The 20,657-nt window shown below is 31.7% G+C and overlaps 1 protein-coding gene across 1 annotated transcript in view; it reads right to left on the reverse strand.

The window, feature by feature from the left end:
- Positions 1–20,657, reverse strand: part of LOC142238680 (uncharacterized) — a 339,972-nt gene that overhangs the window by 54,045 nt on the left and 265,270 nt on the right. The window lies entirely within an intron of this gene.

Here is a 20,657-nt window from a genome sequence, read left to right on the forward strand (position 1 = left end):
CAATGTCTACTATCTGATGAGTAAGAGAAGAAAAATTGCAAAAATTACGACTAGTGGCATAAATGTAACTGGTCAGCAATTTTCATTTCCTATCATAGAGCACTGCATTGAAATCAAGTTGGGGATTTTCCTTACTAATCGTTTTTATTTTCATTTTCGTTTTGAGTTTTTTTATTTGTGTGTGTGTTTTTTTTTTTTCTTCTTAAAATATAGCTCAGCCATTAAAAATTACAAATTTTACTAAAGCACGCGATATATTAAATGGTCATAAATTTTAATTCATCATAAATTTAGTAATTTTTAAAGATTTCCTTTGTTATGATTTGTGTAATATTTTTGTATGTATTCTTTTATTTAATGTTGATGTTAATGTGTAGCAATTTAAAAAATGCGTAAAGCAATGATAAAGAATTGTGGAGTGATTTTGGTTGGGGTCTTCTTCCGGTAGAAAAATAAATTGTTCATTGTGTACATTTTATATGAACACAAAGCTTTCACATCACTTTAATTAATTAGAATGTTTTTGTTTCTGATATTTTTTATATGACATCTTATTAGCAATATTTTCCCGTATAAAACGACAGAAATTTTCGTGGGGATATTTTCCGCATTATAAGTGAAAGATGCCAACAACGAGAGTGACCTCGTTAATGTCACATATGAATCATTTAAAGGTAAATACTGTTGAACAATCGCCGACAAATTCTGAAAATATATATTCTTGAAGCAGAATAGGTGTGACAGTATATGTTACAGAGGCGAGTTGTTTAAGGGTGTAATCTGAATATAAATTTAACAAAAATGAAATGGAATACAACGAAAGAAGATTTTTCTAAATTTTTTTCTAAATTTTTGAAAAATTAAATTTTTTTGTGGCAATAAAAACGATTAGAGACAATCATAATCGAAATTTTTATCATATATTTTTTTACTTTTATAATTTTATAACAAGTAAGAAAAAGGCATTTCGCTTGTTTAAAATTTCGATCCGGAGGAAAGCAGCTTTTCTTTGTATGTATTGCCTGATTAAATGTCCTTTTTAATTATGCTACAAACTATTAATAATTCCTAAAAGGTTTTGTGGATACCTTTAATTATAAGAATATCAATGTGTAATACTAAATCTATGTAGTTATTTAAAGTTTTACTATGAAGTAAAACTTCATTCTATATCACTCCTTCAATTAGCTTTACTCGTACAAACATCTTTCTTTTAATGTTTTCCTTTTATTCAAACATGAAAACTTATGTCTTCATCGCCTGCGAAAATGTTCTACCATAGCAATGGAAATTTAATAGTACTTATTCCTATGGGTGTTGGATGCAGAGTTTCCAGAGCTTGTTACATATCACGCATAATTAAGTAAATTTAATAAAGTTTGTTTTTGCAGTGTCGATGTCAACGATAGAGCTACTTTCATGCTTTAAAGATAAACAGTGTTGGAGAAATGGAGAAAATACACAGGGCCTTTATAAAATATTATTAAATGCAGGGCTGTGGAGACGAATCAATTTTGTTCGACTACTGCTCCGACTCAAGCATTTAGAATTTGACACGAATTGTCTACGGAAAAATCTCAAAATTTTAGAGGTTTTCAAGAACTCTTTTTTTCAAATTTCATGCTAAAGTTATGAAGGTGGACATTAAAAAAGATCAATTCAGTTTTTTAATAAGATAAGATATGTTATAAAATCTTTATTTAGAGGAACTAACAGCCCAACACCCTTTCCCAAAACTTACACCTCAAAAACAAAACAATTGAACCAGATGAGGCCCTTATAGTGGTTACTAAAATGATGCTTCGTATTCCTTGCTGCTGATTGGCATAGACAATTGTCAGGTGGTATAATAGGGTACAATCGAGGAAACATTTCTATTTATATGGAAAATTTTGTCAACATTTTATTTCTATACAATATTTGGTTAAAATTTTATTTTTATAGAAAATTGTATTAGAATTTATTTCTATTTGTCAAAATTTTATTTCCATAGAAAACTTTCTCGAAAATTTTATTTCTATAGAAAATTTTGTCAAAATTTTATTTCTATAGAAAATTTTGTCACATTTTATTACTATAGAAATTTTTATCAAAGTTTTATTACTATAGAAAAATGTCGCCATATTTTATTTCTTTAGAAAATTTTGTCAAAATTTTATTTCTTTAGAAAATTTTCTCAAAATTTTATTTCTATGGAAAATTTTGTCAAAATTTTATTTCTATAGAAAATTTTGTCAAAATTTTATTTCTGTAGAAAATTTTGTCAAAATTTTATTTCTATAGAAAATTTTGTCAAATTTTATTTCTATAGAAAATTTTGTCAATTTCTTTTTTCTATAGAATTTTTATTTTCAAAATTTCATTTCTATAGAAAATTTTGCCAAAATTGTATTTCCATAGAAAATTTTGTCAAAATTTAATTTCTATAGAAAATTTTGTCAAAATTTAATTTCTATAGAAAATATCGTCAAAATTTTATTTCTATCGAAAATTTTGCCAAATTTTATTTCGCTAGAAAATTTTATCAAAATGTTATTTTAATAGACAATTTTGTCAAAAATTTATTTCTATAGAATATTTGGTTAAGTTTTTATTTCTGTACAAAATTTTGTCAGAATTTTATTTCTATAGAAACTTTTGTCAAAATTTTATGTCTGTAGAAAATTTTGTCAAAATTTTATTTCTATAGAAAATTTTATCAAAGTATTATTTCAATAGAAAAATTTCGCCATATTGTAGTTCTATAGATAATTTTGTCAAAATTTTACTTCTATAGACAATTGTGTCAAAGTTTTATTTCGTTAGACAATTTTGTCAAAATTGTATTTATATAGAAAATTTTTTTCAATTTCTTTTTTATATAGAATCGTTATTTTCAAAATTTCATTTCTATAGAAAATTTTGCCAAAATTTTATTTCTATAAAAATTTTTGACAAAATTTTATTTGTATAGAAAATTTTGTCAAAATTTAATTTCTATAGAAAATTTTGTCAAAATTTAGTTTCTGTAGAAAATGTTTTCCAAATTTAATTTCTATAGAAAATATCGTCAAAGTTTTATTTGTATAGAAAATTTTGTCAAAATTTATTTCTATCGAAAATTTTGTCAAATTTTATTTCGATAGAAAATTTTGTCAAAATTCCATTTCTATAGAAAATTTTGCCAAAATTTTATTTCTATAGAAAATTTTTGCTAAACTTTTATGTGTATAGAAAATGTTGTCAAAATTTAATTTCTATAGAAAATTTTGTCAAAATTTAGTTTCTATAGAAAATGTTTTCAAAATTTAATTTCAGAATGTTATTTTAATAGAAAATTTTGTCAAAATTTTATTTCTATAGAATATTTGGTTAAGTTTTTATTTCTGTACAAAATTTTGTCAGAATTCTATTTCTATTTGTCAAATTTTTATTTCTATAAAAAATTTAGTTAAAATGTTAGCTCCATAGAAAAATTTATTTCTATAGATATTTTTTTCAAAATGTTATTTTTATAGAATATTTTGTCCAAATTTTATTTCTATAGAAAATTTTGTCACAATTTTATTTCTATAGAAAATTTAGAAAATGATGCCCAAATTTTATTTCTGTAGAATATTTGGTTCAAATTTGATTTCTATAGAAAATTTTGTCAGAATTTTATTTCTATTTGTCAAATTTTATTTCCATAAAAAATTTTGTTAAAATTTTATCAAAATTTTTATTTCTATAGAAAATTTTGTCAAAATTTTATTTCTATAGAAACTTTTGTCAAAATTTTATTTCTATAGAAAATTTTGTCAAAATTTTATTTCTATAGAAAATTTTGTCAAAATTTTATTTCTATAGAAAATTTTATCAAAGTATTATTTCAATAGAAAAATTTCGCCATCTTGTAGTTCTATAGAAAATTTTGTCAAAATTTTACTTCTATAGACAATTGTGTCAAAGTTTTATTTCGTTAGACAATTTTGTCAAAATTGTATTTATAAAGAACATTTTTTTCAATTTCTTTTTTATATAGAATCTTTATTTTCAAAATTTCATTTCTATAGAAAACCTCATGTAAAATACATTAATTCTCTGCCTATTTGCCACCAGCTCCGCATCCCCCAAAAAAATTTTTTGTTTCTTGGCTACTTTTTTGCTTGGTCCCTCTTTAACTAATTTAGCTTTTTGGAAAGCTCAACATTTTTTCCCTGACACTCAATAATTGCTACCCCAATGTACATATGAATAAAGTCTAACATCACCATCTCCGTCTATGTAAGAATATATACTGTTTTCAAACATTGGATGTTTACATCAGAGTCTTGTGTATTTTTGCCTTTGTCTGAGAATGATGGTCCCGTCTATTGAGATCTCAAGGCTCTGAGTTCGTTAGTTTGTTTGTCCTTTTCGTCTATGGTCTATTGTAGTATATGCTTGTTGTATGTGCTTGAACTAAAGTTTGACGCAAATTGATATGTGCCACTCAACACGTCATAGCATCAGTATTCTGTCACACGCAGATGAGAGTGAAGAAAATCTATCACATTGACGTTGTCTCTGTGACGTGTTTATATTTCATGATGTACTGGTATTAAAAAAAAAAATTGAAATTTTATATTAGTATGTCATATATGTGTTTTCATTACTATTTTTTTCCCAGTGTAGTTTTTATGTAGTCAAAGTAATGCTGGCTGGGCCCATAGTGTCATGTTTGATTCTCTGTTTGGCCAACTCAATATAGAAATTGCCAATTCCCCTATATGGCATTGACAAGGGGGAGGGAGAGGGGCCAGAGTGGCAGGTTTTTGGATTGAAGAGATGTTTGTGAAAATTATGTCAAGTCTTTGCTACCTTTTATGGCAAGTGATTGAGTGAGCAAACGACTGAGTGAGTGAATGATACACTTTGTTAATGTCATATGCACTATGCACGAACATACTAACACACACACACAAACGCACACGTTCTGGCACACATATTCTCCAATGGAAGCAATTAAGCGAACATCCTCTTAAAGTTTGCTTCAATGCAAATTAAGTTTTAACTTAAAATGGAATTTAATAGAGGTCGATAGAGATAACCACTTATGGTTTTGAAATTTATTGCAATTGGGATTTTAATTAAAAATAAAATTTTGTAACATTTTATGAGATGAGAAGCTCAATGAAGCTGGAAAGTATATATCAACTGATCTAAGGAGTTGACAATTTGTATATCCTATGCTGCCACACTAATAAAAATATTATGCCAATATGAAAATTTAACCATCATAAAATGTAGGATAAAAAATTTACTTAATAGTTAAGACATTTTTTTTTCAAAATAAAGAAATTTTATTTATAAACAAGTATATACGGCCGTAAGCTCGGCCAGGCCGAAGCTTATGTACCCTCCACCACGGATTACGTAAAAACTTCTGCTGAAGACTGTCATCCACAATCGAATTACTTGGGTTGCGGTAACACTTGCCAATGGCAAGGTATCTTAAAACTTCCTACCACCGTCTTCTAAATTGCAAGGTAGTCCATAACATACGTGGTATATATATTAAACTAAAAGCGGCCGATTAAATACGTATATAATTAAGTTTGACAAAATTTTCTATAGAAATAAAATTTTGACAAAAGTTTCTATAGAAATAAAATTTTGACAATTATTTCTATAGAAATAAAATTTGACAAAATTTTCTATAGGAATAAAATTTAGACAAAATTTTCTATAGAAATAAAATTTTGGTAGATTATTTTTGGCTCGAGTGGCAACCATGATTATGAACCGATATGGACCAATTTTTGTGTGATTGGGGATCGGCTATATATAATTATAGACCGATATGGATCAATTTTGACATGGTTATTAGCGGCCATATACTAACACCACGTTCCAAATTTCAACCGGATCGGATGAATTTTGCTCCTCCAAGAGGCTCCGGAGATCTCATCTGGGGAACGGTTGTATAGCCCCCATATATAATTATGTACCCACATGGACCAATTTTTGCATGGTTATTAGAGACCATATACTAACACCACGTACCAAATTTCAACCGAATATTTCGATGTGTTACAAACGGAATGACAAAGTTAATATACCCCCCATCCGATGGTGGAGGATATAAAAAATTTAAAATCTTGATTATAAAAAAAAGAGATTTTCATTTGTCATATGTCCTTGATGTAAACAAATTTTCCTTAACCCTTTGAATACCAACTCCCACTTAGGAGGACATTCGTAAACAACAACAGACTCTGTTTCCCCACTTAGTTTCGATTTATATTTCGATGATATTTTAAAGTAGAAGCTTTAATCTAAATAGGCTATAAATGTTTCCCATATTGGTGACCACTAAAATGCATTTTCATAAACCTCTTTAACAATCAACAAAAAATACGACATTTTTGGCCTATTTTTCTACTGTATATCTCTTGTAAATGGATACTCATATAAGAACTATAGCCGATATTTTTCCGCTTCGTTTTTGCATTTGTTCTCAAACTTCGATTTATATAGTAGGCTAAATAGCGTAGGGACATTTGGTCACAATTCAAGAGTCAAGTTTTCAGAACAAACTTATTTAGCTCTTGAACTAATTGAGGTAGGTCCTCAAAATTTTAATTTATGGACGTGGTGCAATGTTTAGCATACCCGCCTTGCATACATAGTATCGTGGGTTCGAACCCAGTTTCGACCATACACCAAAAAGTTTTTCAGCGGTGGATTATCCCACCTCAGTAATGCTGGTGACATTTCTGAGTGTTTCAAAGCTTCTCTAAGTGGTTTCACTGCAATGTGAAACGTCATTCGGACTCGGCTATAAAAAGGAGGTCCCTTGTCATTGACCTAAACATAGAATCGGCCATCGGCCAGTAGTTCACCACTGTGGTATCACATTGGACTGAGTAGTCTAAGTAGGTATGAAACAACGGGCTGCAACTATACCTAACCTAACCTAAGGAATTGCTTCGCTTGTTCGAATGTGGGCAGTTGCTGAATTTGGTTTTCTCCAAAGAAAAGTCAATCCATATTGAGCAAGCGACCATCGGCGGCGCTTTAGTTCTTGTAGCCAATTGTAAGTGGAAATTTTCAGATGACCTTTTTGGCAAGTAAGCTCGATGGCCGATTGTCGCTCTCCCCTCATATTCATTGACCGTGGGGTCAAAATAATTTCCGAATATTATCGGGAAAAAGTCCTAAAGACAGTAATGAAGCGCTGGGCAAGCAAACATTTTCGTCGAAGACCATGGACATTCAAACACAATTCAGCACCATCATACTTAGCATGCGTCAAGCAAGAATGACTCGTTTCATTTCTACAGCTTAAGGCCACCAAAATCTCCGAATCTCAATCCGTTGAACCTTCGTGCCTGAGACATCTTGGATTTTGGTAAGATTGACAGTAAATCATAGCACTTCAAGACGGTTGTCTCAAAACGGCGTTTCAGCGGGAATGTGGCAAAATACCAGAGACCTACAATGAAAAAAGCATGCCCTGTTCCAAAGATTTTGTCGTTACACTAATGTTTTTGGTATTGATCCCTAGCCAAAGAAGCGGAGCATTGAAGTAAGGATACTTTTATCTTTTGAATTTGAGGTTTGCGTACTTGATCACAGCAAAAATATTTGGAAGTTCTTCTAAAGGCACAAGTTTAAAAGCACTTCCAAAAATGTCCTCCCAAAGAAGTTCTGTTTTTAAGCTGCAAAGGAAGTTCATTTGAGTTTTTTGTAACTCGCTTGTTTTCATATTTTTTTCATATTTTTAATCGACAATTTAAATTTTTTTGTATCAAATAATTTAAAAATAGATTAAGAATTAATAAAATGGTAAAAACTATTTAAATTTGGCCGAAAAAATGCCAAATCCATTCCAAAAAAATTGCGAATTTTTCAAAATATTTGATGTCAAACGGTCCACAAAGCGTAAGAATGCATTAAAACTCACAAAAAAATTAAAAAATTTTTTATTTGTCATAATATTACAAAATTTCTTAATTCACATCCAAAACACTGAATTTGCATCACACCTTAAGAAGTGATGAAAATTCTGTCCTATAACAAGCCCATGGTAAAACCATCGCTTTTGCACCACTTCCTGATCCAAAAAGAATATTTTCACTACGACGCTTTGAGACGCTTTTTTTGTTGGGATTTTAGGAAACACACCGAAAAAAAGTGAGCTGAACTACCTCGCACGAAAATTGAACTAAATTTTACTCCACATTTTGAGATTTCCACAAAGCGTTGTTAAAACCAGGAAAATTTAATGCACTGTTGTACTTTTTAACTGCAGTTCACGAAATTACATCCTCTGATAGAAGCCAACTCATCATCAAATCATTGGCGCCAAATCATCACCATTTTAACATACAGTAGTTCATTCATACTATTTTTGGGAATCGTACGAAAATCTTCGTTTCCTTTAGTTCATATTGAACTTATGTGTACGGTCATTGAACTTTATACCCACGTTTAGTTAATAAAATTTTGGAGATATACTTAAAAAAAGTAAGATTTCATTAAGCGGTAGAAAATTTGGAAAAAATAATAAAATTTAACTACTAGCAAATAATTTTTTTCCAATAAAAATAAGTTAAATTTAGCGTTAGTTTAACTACGGAAATTTTTTTCTGTGCAAATTTTAATTTATTTATTCTTTCATCTTTTTCTTTCAGACTCGAAATTCAAGTAAAAATTATGCTAGGTTAGGTTTGGTTAGGTTAAAGTGGCAGCCCGATTAAGATTCAGGCTCACTTACTCTATTCTGTCCATTGTGATACCACATTAACTAAAAGTACCTATTACATATGGGCACTTCTAGTTTTAACCGTTGAACCTTCTCGATTATTTTCTTCTGTTGAACCAACCAGATTGTTCCAAAAACATGAGCAGACTGCTTAAGTTAACGTTTTCCAGGTCCGATAGTAATCTGAAGCTATATGCCCCTAAAATTTGCTTACGCCTTACAGAAAATGCAGGACACTCACACAAGAGGTGTCATTATACTTCGTCATTATACAAATCATTTATGTTTTGTCGACAAAAATGCTAAATCCAATCTGAAAAAATTGTGAATTTTTGAAAATATTTGAGGTCAAACGTTTCCACAAGCGTTAGAATACATTAAAAATTATAAAAATTTATAAAAATTATTTATTTGACAAAATATCACAGAATTTTTTAATTTACATCAAAAGCCTTGAATTCGGATCACACCTAAAGAAGTGATGCAAATTCAGTGCAAAGGCTGTTGAAATGGAGAACTTCCGTTCTATGACAAGCCCAAGTTCAATTCATCGCTTCTGCGTCAATTTTGCACCACTTCCGGATTCAAAAATAACATTTTCATTACTTTTTTGGCGACGCTTTTTTTGCTGGGTATATGACCTCCATGCACACAAAGGGTCATAGGCTTTTCAGCGGAAACTCCTCAATAATACTGGCAATATTTGTTAGTATTATGATTCTAAGCTTTTAGAGTATTTGCAAAACTCTACCACCCCATTTTCCATTTAATTTGCGGCCATTCACTTTTCACATGAACAGTACTTCATATTAGTCCCAGGGCTATGGCATACTAAGTATATGCCATTAAAGTAACAATAAATTTTCATAATGATAGACAATTGCACATATAATAAAAATTAAACAGAGGGTGAAAAAAAAACTTTACAAGTATAATACCCTCCGATATATGCGGAAGGCCAGATAGTTTAGCTCGAACCCCCTCAAAGTTAACATAACCATTGACTTTAATGTTTTTCATTGATGATAATTTCCTATGTATTTCCTAAAATTTTTCACAAAACTACAAAGCAAAAGGGCACTGCTATTAACGCCACATGACTGACAATCGAAATGTTTCTTTGAATTTTCTTTGTTGTTGGTGATAGCCCTAGCCCATGTACCAATGTTTTGAGCTGCCTTTGTTAGATTGATCGAATGTTGAAATGCATTTTCAACAATAATTTGCTTTCAAAATCAATAAAGGCAATATCTTTGAATTTTTTGAGTTGAGTTGAGGGAGTTTTCTTATCAAAATCTCCCTTCGTTGTTAAGCAAAGTCATGACATTACATTTTATCCAATGGTCTTCTATTGTCCATCCGTCCGTTCGTCCATTTATATGCTTTCGAGTACTGCAAACTGCAGTAATATCATTTACAAGGCTTTTAGACATTAATTAAAATTATTGAATAATAAATTTTTACTTTTGTAGTTTCTAGAGGTTTTTTGTGCTTGGCTTGCTGCTGCATTGGCCGACCGTCCATCTATCATTATTTTGAAGTAATAACAAAAGTGCGAATGCTTTACCCTTGAACTACATTTATTTCATTTGTTTATGGTCGTTTATATTTCAATTTTAAATATACTTACATTTATAAACAAATAAGCGTAAAATGTATTAAGGGTATGTGTGCATGTGTGTAGTATTTTTCTTAACACTTTTTGTTAGCTTTATTCATGACTAATTGTAGGCCATATTAGTACGAGTAGTGCGAACAATTTGAGCCACTGCACTTAACTTTGAATTCATTCAGTAGCGTTTTTCTTTTTTAACCTTTCTGCTTAGTTTCTATCCATATAACTGGCTACATAAACTAAGAATTAAACTAATTTGCTAGAATTGATGTATGTTATAGTTTTTGTTTTTGTAAAAGTAATTTAAATGTAGTTTATGAAGCTTGTTTTTATTCAAGGTTAATCCATCTCTGTAATGACATAACTCAGTTTGAAAATGGCTAATAACAGATGTTTAAAGAAGAATTCAACATGAAGAAGTTCTTCTTGAAAAATGAACATGAATTTTAAATCTTACACGCAAAGAAAAAAAAAAACGTTTGGAAAACGTGTACCGAAAACGTTTTTCTTTTGTGAGAGTTTTTTGAATTGCTTCGAAAAGTATACACTTTTATCACCAAAGGTGATAAAAAAAAGGTGCTAATAACTAAAAAACTTCGTGGAAGTGAGAAAGATGTGAGGGAAAATGTAATTAGCTAGAAAACAATTTTTTTTGAGGTAGTCTTTATGAATTTGTTTTTACATCCTGGAAAAGAATAAACGTTTATCACAAACGTTTTTCTTCCAAATACACTTTATTTCAACGAAAAGCAAATGAGAAACGAACTTGATTTGTCTAAAATTTCGTTTGGGAGGAAAGAATTATTTTTTTTGCGTGTAGACGGATGCAATCTCATATATGCTTCATGTTTCCAATAAAAAAATACAACTTAAAAAATTATAGTTTTTGAGTCTTTACAGCGTATATGATATGTAATGCAGCAAAGTACATTTTATTGGCTAAAAGTTAAAGTTAACGTGAAAGTGGCATCCCGATTTATTTTCAGGCTCACTTAGGCTATTCAGTCCATTTTGATTGCCTAAAACTTACATTTTTAGTGTGAACTTTATTCTCCAAAATTTCCCAGGCCCAAAAGTAAAAAAAAAAACAAGTAAGGAAAGTCTAAAGTCGGGCGGGGCTGACTATATTCTACCCTGCACCACTGTGTAGATCTAAAATTTAAGTCGGCTAATGCACTAGGGTGGAACACAATGTTAGTAAAAAAATATGGGAAACATTTAAATCTGAAGCAATTTTAAGGAAACTTCGCAAAAGTTTATTTATGCTTTATCGATCGATATATATGTATTAGACGTTTAGGGAAATTAGAGTCATTTTAACAACTTTTCGACTAAGCAGTGGCGATTTTACAAGGAAAACGTCGGTATTTTGACCATTTTTGTCGAAATCAGAAAAACATATACACAGTCTTACACAAGTTTACATACGGTTTAAGAAATTGTATTTTCTTTAATTATTAAAATATAATAAAATATGCATATATATGCTTTAGATTTTGTAAATTAATTTGAAAAACAAAGTATTTGTCCATTTTCAAGAAGATGTTTTTAGTCTGGATTATAAACAACAACAAGAAACATGTTTAGTTATAAGGTAAAAACCTCAAGGGTATGTAAACTTATGTGAGACTGTGTATATGGGAGCTATATCTAAATCTGAACCGATTTCAACCAAATTTGGCACGCATATCAAAAATGGTTATCATACTCTCTGTGCGAAATTTCAACTAAATCGCTGTAAAAAATTGGCCTCTGTGGTCATATGAGTGTAATTCGGGCGAAAGCTATATATGGGAGCTATATCTAAATCTGAACCGATTTCAATCAAATTTGGCACACTTGACTACACTACTAATTGTACTCCATGTGCAAAATTTCCACCAAATTGGGCCTAAACTCTGGCTTCTGGGCCATATAAGTCCATATCGGGCAAAAGATATATATGGGAGTTATATCTAAATCTGCATCGATTTCAACCAAATGTGGCACTCATAGCTACAATGCTAAATCTACTCCCTGTGCCAAATTTCAACCAAATTGGGCCAAAACTCTGGCTTTTAGGACCATATTAGTCCATATCGGGCGAAAGATATATATGGGAGCTATATCTAAATCTGAACCGATTTCAATCAAATTTGGCACACATGACTATATTACTAATTGTACTCCTAGTGCAAAATTTCAATCAAATTGGGCCAAAACTCTGGCTTCTGGGTCCATATAAGTGCATATCGGGCGAAAGATATATATGGGAGCTATATCTAAATCTGAACCGATTTCAATCAAATTTTGCACACTAGACTATACGACTAAGTGTTATGTTTGTACAAAATTTCAAGCAAATCGGTATAAAACTCTGGCTGCTGGGTCCATATTAGTCCATATCGGGCGAAACATATATATGGGAGCTATATCTAAATCTGAACCGATTTCTTTTAATAGGGTTCTATTCTGACCCAAATTGGGAACATGTGCAACATTTGAAGGCGATTGGACTTAAATTGCGACTTAGACTTTGATCACAAAAATGTGTTCACAGACAGACGGACGGACGGACATGGTTATATCGACTCAGGGACCCACCCTGAGCATTACTGCCAAAGACACCATGTGTCTATCTCGTCTCCGTCTGGGTGTTACAAACATACATATGCACTAACTTATAATACCCTGTTCCACAGTGTGGCGCAGGGTATAATAATATCGGGAGATTTTGGTGGCCACGGTGTTGTAGAAATGAAGCGAGGAGCCACTTTCTTATGCCATTTTCGGCTGACGCGTGCGATGGTGCTTAATCCTGTGCCATGGATATAAGTTCTGTTAGAATGTTCACTGTTTTTCTGTACAGGGCTTCAATATTACCTAAAGGATATTTTAGTTTGTCTTCACGGTCGTTTAATACGAGGGGAAGTGACCACACCATTACCATCGGTGGCGATTGAGTTCTGGTGGACAATCAAGGTGGTTTTCAGCTGACCTCTTTAGCAACTCGGTAATTTTGTTTATTCAAAAACTGCCCAATTTGGAATGAATTCTTATCGGAGAAAACCAAATTCAGTCCTCGGCTCTTTCCTGTCTAACTTTTTTACGCACCGGTGCACAGTGTGCTATACGGCCAATCTTGCACCACAACCTTCAAAATCTTAAAAAGGGTTCTTTTTTGGTTAAAATTAAAAAAAAAAAAAAAAAAAAAAAAAAACAAGTTAAATTTTATTGGATTGCAATTTTTTTCAATCAATATAAACCGATCCCCAGATTTGACTTGCGGAGCCTCTTAGAGAAGCAAATTTCATCCGATCCGGTTGTAATTTGGTACGAGCTTTAAGTATATGGTATCTAAAAACCATGCAAAAATTGGTACTTATCGGTCCATAATTATATATAGCCCCCATATAAACCGATGCCCAGATTTGATCTCCGGAGCCTCTTGGGAGAGCAAAATTCATCCAATTCGGTTGAGATTTGGTACATTAAGCTAGTATATGGCCGCTAACAACCATGCCAAAATTGGTCCATATCTGTCTATAGTTATATATAGCCGATCCCCAAACACAGAAAAATTGGTCCATATAGCGAAAAATAAACTACCAACACTTTATTTCTATAGAAAATTTTGACAAAATTTTATTACGATACAAAATGTTGTCAAGATTTTATTTCTATAGAAAATGTTGTCAAAACTTTATTTGTATAGACAATTTTGTCAAAATTTTGTTTGTATAGAAAATTTGATCAAAATTTTGTTTCTATAGAAAATGTTGTCAAAAATTTATTTCTATAGAAAAGTTAGCAAAATTTTATTTCTATAGAAAATTTTGTCAAACTAAATTATATACGTATTTAATCGGCCTTTTTTATACCCACCACCATAGAATGGATAATAAGTTTGTCATTCCGTTTGTAACACATCGAAATATCGATTTCCGACTATATAAAGTATATATATTCTTGATCAGGGAGAAATTCTAAGACGATATAACGATGTCCGTCTGTCTGTCTGCCTGGCTGTCTGTCTGTCTGTTGTAATCACGCTACAGTCTTCAATAATGAAGCCATCGTGCTGAAATTTTGCACAAACTCGTCATTTGTCTGCAGGCAGGTCAAGTTCGAATATGGGCTATATCGGTCCAGGTTTTGATATAGTCCCCATATAAATCGACCTCCCGATTTGGGGTTTTGGGATTACAGAAATCGTAGTTTTTATCCAATTTGCCTGAAATTTTTAATCTAGAGGTATTTTATGACCATAAAGAGGTGTGTCAAAAATGGTGAGTATCGGTTGATGTTTAGCTAAAGCCCCCTATAGACCGATCTCCCGATTTTACTTTTTGGGCTTATAGGAACCGCAGTTTTTATTAAATTTACATGAAATTGGAAATCTAGAGGTATTGTAGGACCACAAATACGTGTGCGAAAATTGTGAGTATCGGTCCATATTTTGGTATAGCCCCCATATAGACCGATCTCCCGATTTTACTTCTTGAGCTTATAGAAACCGCAGTTTGTATCCAATTTACCTGAAATTGGAAATCGAGGGGTACTTTAGAACCGTAAAGATGTGTGCCAAAAATGGTGAGCATCGGTTCATGTTTTGGTATGGTCCCCATATAAACCGACCTCCCGATTTGGGGTCTTGGACTTATAGAAACCGTAGTTTTTATCCAATTTGCCTGAAATTGAAAATCTAGAGGTACTTGAGGACCATCAAAAGGTGTGGCGAAAATGGTCCGTATCGTTCCATGTTTTGGTATAGCCCCCATATAGACCGATCTCCTGATTTTACATCTTGGGTTTATAGAATCCGTAGTTTATATACTATTTGTCTGAAAATGGAAATTTATAGGTATTTTAGGACCATAAAGAGGTGTGCCACAAATGGTGAGTATCGGTCGATTTTAATTCTTGGGCTTCTAGAATCCGAAGTTTTTATCCAATTTGCCTGAAATTGGAAATCTAGAGGTATTTTCGGGCCATAAAGTGGTGTGCCGAAAACGGTAAGTATCGGTCCATATTTTAGTATAGCCCCTATAAGAACGATCTCCCGATTTAACTCCTTGGGTTTCTAGAAACCGTAGTTTTTATCCGATTTGCCTGAAATTGTAAATATTCTCGTATTTTAGGCTCACAAAAACGTGTATCGGATTAAGTTTTTATCGGTCCTTTTGATAATGCCTCCATATAGACCGACTTCACTTCTTGAGGGTATAGAACAAAATTGAAAATTGCTTGAAAATTGAAAATTGCTTGAAACTCAATGTAAAATTTCCAGATTTTACTTCTCGGGTGAAAATCTACAGATTTAAGATTTCAAATCAAGACGTTATTTTATCATTTTCTTGCACACTTACAAGAGATATTAATGATTCCTCTAAAACTCAAACAAAAATGGTTCTTATAAATCCAGAATCTGATATAGTCCTCATAGGTGAAATCTTTAAATTTATCTTCGGGAAGTGTCCTCAAGTCCTCAAGCCCTCCTGAAATTTCAAAGGAAACCCTAATATTTGGTTCATGGCGGTGGATATTTAAGATTCGGCCCGGCCGAACTTACTGCTGTATATATTTGTTTTGTTTAATATATACCCCGTATGGACTAACTTACAATTTAGAAGACGGGGTTTAGATACCTTGCCATCGGCAATTGTTAACTGCAACTCAAGTAATTCGAATGTGGATGACAGCCTGTAGTATAAGTTTCTACGCAATCCATTGTGGAGGGTACATAAGATTCGGCCTGGCCGATCTTACATTGCATAAAAAATACGATTATAGTTTCCAACTACAACTGATGCGCATATGTAAATTGAAATGTTTATTATTATCTCAAACAATTATTTCCTCTTAATATACCGAAAAATAATGGCAAAGCATTAGTGCTGCAATAGTTAAATTCAGTACATGTATGTCTTTGGATAATTGATGACGGCCTAACATAGACTTTCTATAAGTGGAAATGTGATAAAATAACATACGAGCTTAAATGCGTGAGACATTAAAAAAACGTATAACGGCAAAGATGAAGATGAACTAGTGATGGGTGTAGCTTGCTTGCCTTTTTTGTATCCATCTAAAAGGCATGGAAACTATACTCCTCAATACGCTATAAACTCATTCTGTGAACAAAGAATGATTGCAGCCTTCGCATGTACTCAGTCACACATAAACACCGTAATCATTGATGCATTACAGCGGTCATTTATTATGTTCAACTCAACCATCCATGCACAACGTAACCAATGAATGCTCAATTGAAGAAAGTTATATAGGTGCGCTTGCGCAGTATACCTAGCGGTGGTCATCAATCGTTTTGTCGTTTACAAACTTCACAGTTTTCGTATCTTTTTGTAAAGGCAACCAACTAAGTGTAGGTTAAGGAAAACTAAACTAAATTTTAGCGTACCCAGCGTACTATAACGAGCTTGTCTTACTTACATACATATATTATTTACATGTTCCATGTAAAGATGTGTGGCATTGTGATACAGTGGTATATGTTTCCAAAAAAAAGACTGAACAAAAATTTTTGTAATTTAAAAATGCTGAAGATGTAAGACTATTGAGCGGGGGTTTCCATTAACTAGCTCCATTTCGGTATTCAAAGGATAAACAATCGATTGGTTTTTTCTCCATACAATTTTTAGTCCGATGAAAAATGATGTCCATCTCATAATTCAGTTTGTGTTGAAAACTTTTCTTATTACCAAGTACTCATTGTGCAACTCTATCAAGTAAGCACTGTGAGGATAGACTGACCAGTTTCTCAGTCATCCGGAGGACCCTCTGTATTAAATTGGGATATGCTTCTAAATTGTTCCTACTTTTGCCATCAATATCGCCCACTGTGTTTTTATGCTCACAAGACCACAATCATTCAACTGTAAACTCTCAAGATAAATTGTTAAACGCTGCAAAGGAAATCAATGACAAAACTCCACTAGCAAGACCAACAACAACACATAAGAGAAAGATAAAAAAAGAAAATTTATTTCTTAAATGAAACAATATCGCATTTCCTTCCTATCTCGAACAACACAACAAAAAAAAAAAAACAAAGACAAAAAGAAAGAGAAAAAAAAAAACGACAATCACCCATCAACAAGGTTATCAATTGATTGATTTTGAAGTGGTACCGGCACCGGTAGAGTAGTTTGTTACAGTAGAAGAAGCAAGAGTGGAAACTGTTTAATGGAAAAATGATGGGAATGAATAGTTAATGTAATGGGAAGGTAAACCCCCGGTAATATTTCTACTCAAGGGGCTGGACTTAAGAGAAATGATTGGAAATTTGAAGTATTCGTATCATAAACCCTCTGTAGAGGAAAGACATTATTCCTTGGGGAATAGCGTTTACAAGAGGCTTAGTGTGTTTCATTCTTTGCAAAATGAATATGCTTAGTTGTTCATTGAATATCCTCCATCCTTATTATTTAGGACTTTGTGATCAATCCTAATGGTGGTGGTGGTGGTGCATGGTCAATAGGTGAATTAATAAAAGAAGGCAATAAGAACGGTGAATGAACATAAGAAGATTTAATGTGGAAGGCAAAATCATTGTTCTTGGACCACTATATATAAATGATAATAATCCTCAATGGCTTATGTATTCTTTAATGCGATTGAAATTGGCTAAAAGTTATAGTCGCTTAATATGAACAATTTCAATTATGATATAGATGTCACATTTTTTACTTGAGTAGCGAGTTTAGACGGTCATATCTTTACAGAATACACTGTGACTGATATCTATGCAGCAATGTGAAGCATTATTTGTTTTATTTTGGCTTATTCCCAGTTACACCCAGAAAAAAGTGTCTTCGAAACTAAATGAAAAAATGTTCACCAATTTAGGTTAGCCATTTTATTTCCATTCAGTTTAATTTTTGTGTGAAATAATAAAATTTACTTGTTTCAGTAAAAACTCCTAAACTGAAAGCAGTTAGGCCAAGTTCATTAACAAGAATAAGGCACGGCATTTTACAAATACTGTTTTTAGTAAGATTTCTTATAAAATGATAATTCTGACTTTCTTTATTATAGAAAGCTTATCATACATACAAATAACACTTGGCATAGAAAAATATTTTAGTTCATTCGTACTAAGAAGTATTCAATCCTTTCAAACCTTAAGGAAACACACTTGTTAGAATATAGGAAAATTTCCTACAATTCTTTTATCTACCTGTAATCATTACCTGGCATCGATGTGTTTGCGCGTGGGTTGTTTTTTTTTAGTTGGAATCGCGTTGTTATGGTATACGGAGGGACTGTTAAAAAAATAGTAAAATAATATAATAAAAAACAAATAAAATATATAAAATATTTGTTATTTAAAACTAGTGAGACAAATGTTCGTTTTTCTGAAAATTGGTTTATAAAAAAAGAAAACACCAACAGAATAACAACCCCTTCATTCGACTTCATTTTGGAATCTTCAATTAACAGCTAATATTCAGTGACACTAACCTTTTGTGAAAAAATTGGTTTAGGATTTTTTTGTTTATATTTGTAGGTATTGAAATTGTAAAAGGTGGACAAAATTGCTAGGCAGCAACTTATTCAAAGTGAAAGGTACCAGAAGAAGAATAAAAATGTGTAAGATTTGTCCAAATTAATGAAAAAAGTTCAATAAAATCATTCCAATATAGAAAAAATTTATCTAATATATGGAATGCATTCTACCTAATTTCTACGAAAATCACATCGTTCAAACAAATAAAAATGTCTTTGGCGCTATACGAAGTTCAACTTTCTTCATAATGAGTTCATTTTAACTTAAAGAGGGGGTCACTTTTTTCTGGGTGTAGATATGATCGATACTTTGTATTTTGTAGTGCCAACAGTCCAACGGATTTAGATCACGGTTGCCATACTTGGTAGAATTCTACCAAAAATAGAAGATTGTTTTCCTGTTTGATAGATTGCTAGAATTCTTGATAATTTGGTAGATTTTGTAAAATATACCACTTTTTGATCAACTTTTCTATAGAAATAAAATTTTGAAAAAAATTTCTATAGAAATAACATATTTTCTATAGATGTACAATTTTGACAAAATTTTTTATAGAAATAAAATCTTCTAAATTTTCTTTTTGTAGCCTGCGCCACACTGTGGAACAGGGTATTATAAGTTAGTACATATGTTTGCAACACCCAGAAGGAGACGAGATAGACACATGGTGTCTTTGGCAAAAATGCTCAGGGTGGGCGCTTGAGTCGATATAGCCATGTCCGTCTGTCCGTGAACACATTTTTTGCATCAAAGTCAAGGTCGCAGTTTTAGTCCAATCGACTTCAAATTTGGCACAAGTATGTGTTTTGGCTCAGAATAGAACCCTATTGATTTTGGAAGAAATCAGTTCAGATTTAGATATAGCTCTCATATATATATATATTTCTCCCGATATGGACTTATATGGCCCCAGAAACCAGAGTTTTACCCTAATTTGCTTAAAATTTTGCACAAGAAGAACAATTAGTACTGTAGTTAAATGTGCCAAAGTTTATTGAAATCGGTTCAGATTTAGATATAGCTCCCATATATATCTTTCGCCCGATATGGACTAATACGCTCCCAGAAGCCAGAGTTTAACCCCAATTTAGTTGAAATTTTGCACTAGGAGTACAATTAGTTGTGTAGTCAAGTGTGCCAAATTTTATTGAAATCGGTTCAGATTTAGATATAGCTCCCATATATACCGTTCGCCCGATTTACACTCATATGACCACAGTGGCCAATCTGCACACAAAAAAAAAAAATTTCTGATTCAATCACGAAATTAATTGATCCAATTAATTTTTTAATTGAAATGTCTTCAATCACAGAAATGATAGTATCAATTAAAAAATTAATTGAAGGTCAATTAAAAAATTAATTGATCCAATTAAAAAATTAATTGATACTATTAATTTTTGTGATTGATTTTTGTTTCAATTAAAAAATTTGTTGATTCAATTAAATTTTTAATTGAATATTTTTTAAAAGTCAATTAAAATTTTAATTGGAAAATTTTTCGTGAAATTTTTTTCTGTGTGTTATTCCGATTTCTAAATTTGGTTGAAATCGGTTCAGATTTAGATATATCTCCCATATATATGTTTTTCTGATTTCGACAAAAATGGTAAAAATACCAACATTTTCCTTGTAAAATCGCCACTGCTTAGTAGAAAAGTTGTAAAAATGACTCTAATTTTCCTAAACTTCTAATACATATATATCGAGCGACAAATCATAAATAAACTTTTGCGAAGTTTCCTTAAAATTGCTTCAGATTTAGGTTAGGTTAGGTCAGGTGGCAGCCCAATGTGTCAGGCTCATTTAGACTATTCAGTCCA

The sequence above is a fragment of the Haematobia irritans genome, chromosome 5 (genome assembly GCF_050003625.1).
Source record: "Haematobia irritans isolate KBUSLIRL chromosome 5, ASM5000362v1, whole genome shotgun sequence".
NCBI classification, from domain to species: domain Eukaryota; kingdom Metazoa; phylum Arthropoda; class Insecta; order Diptera; family Muscidae; genus Haematobia; species Haematobia irritans.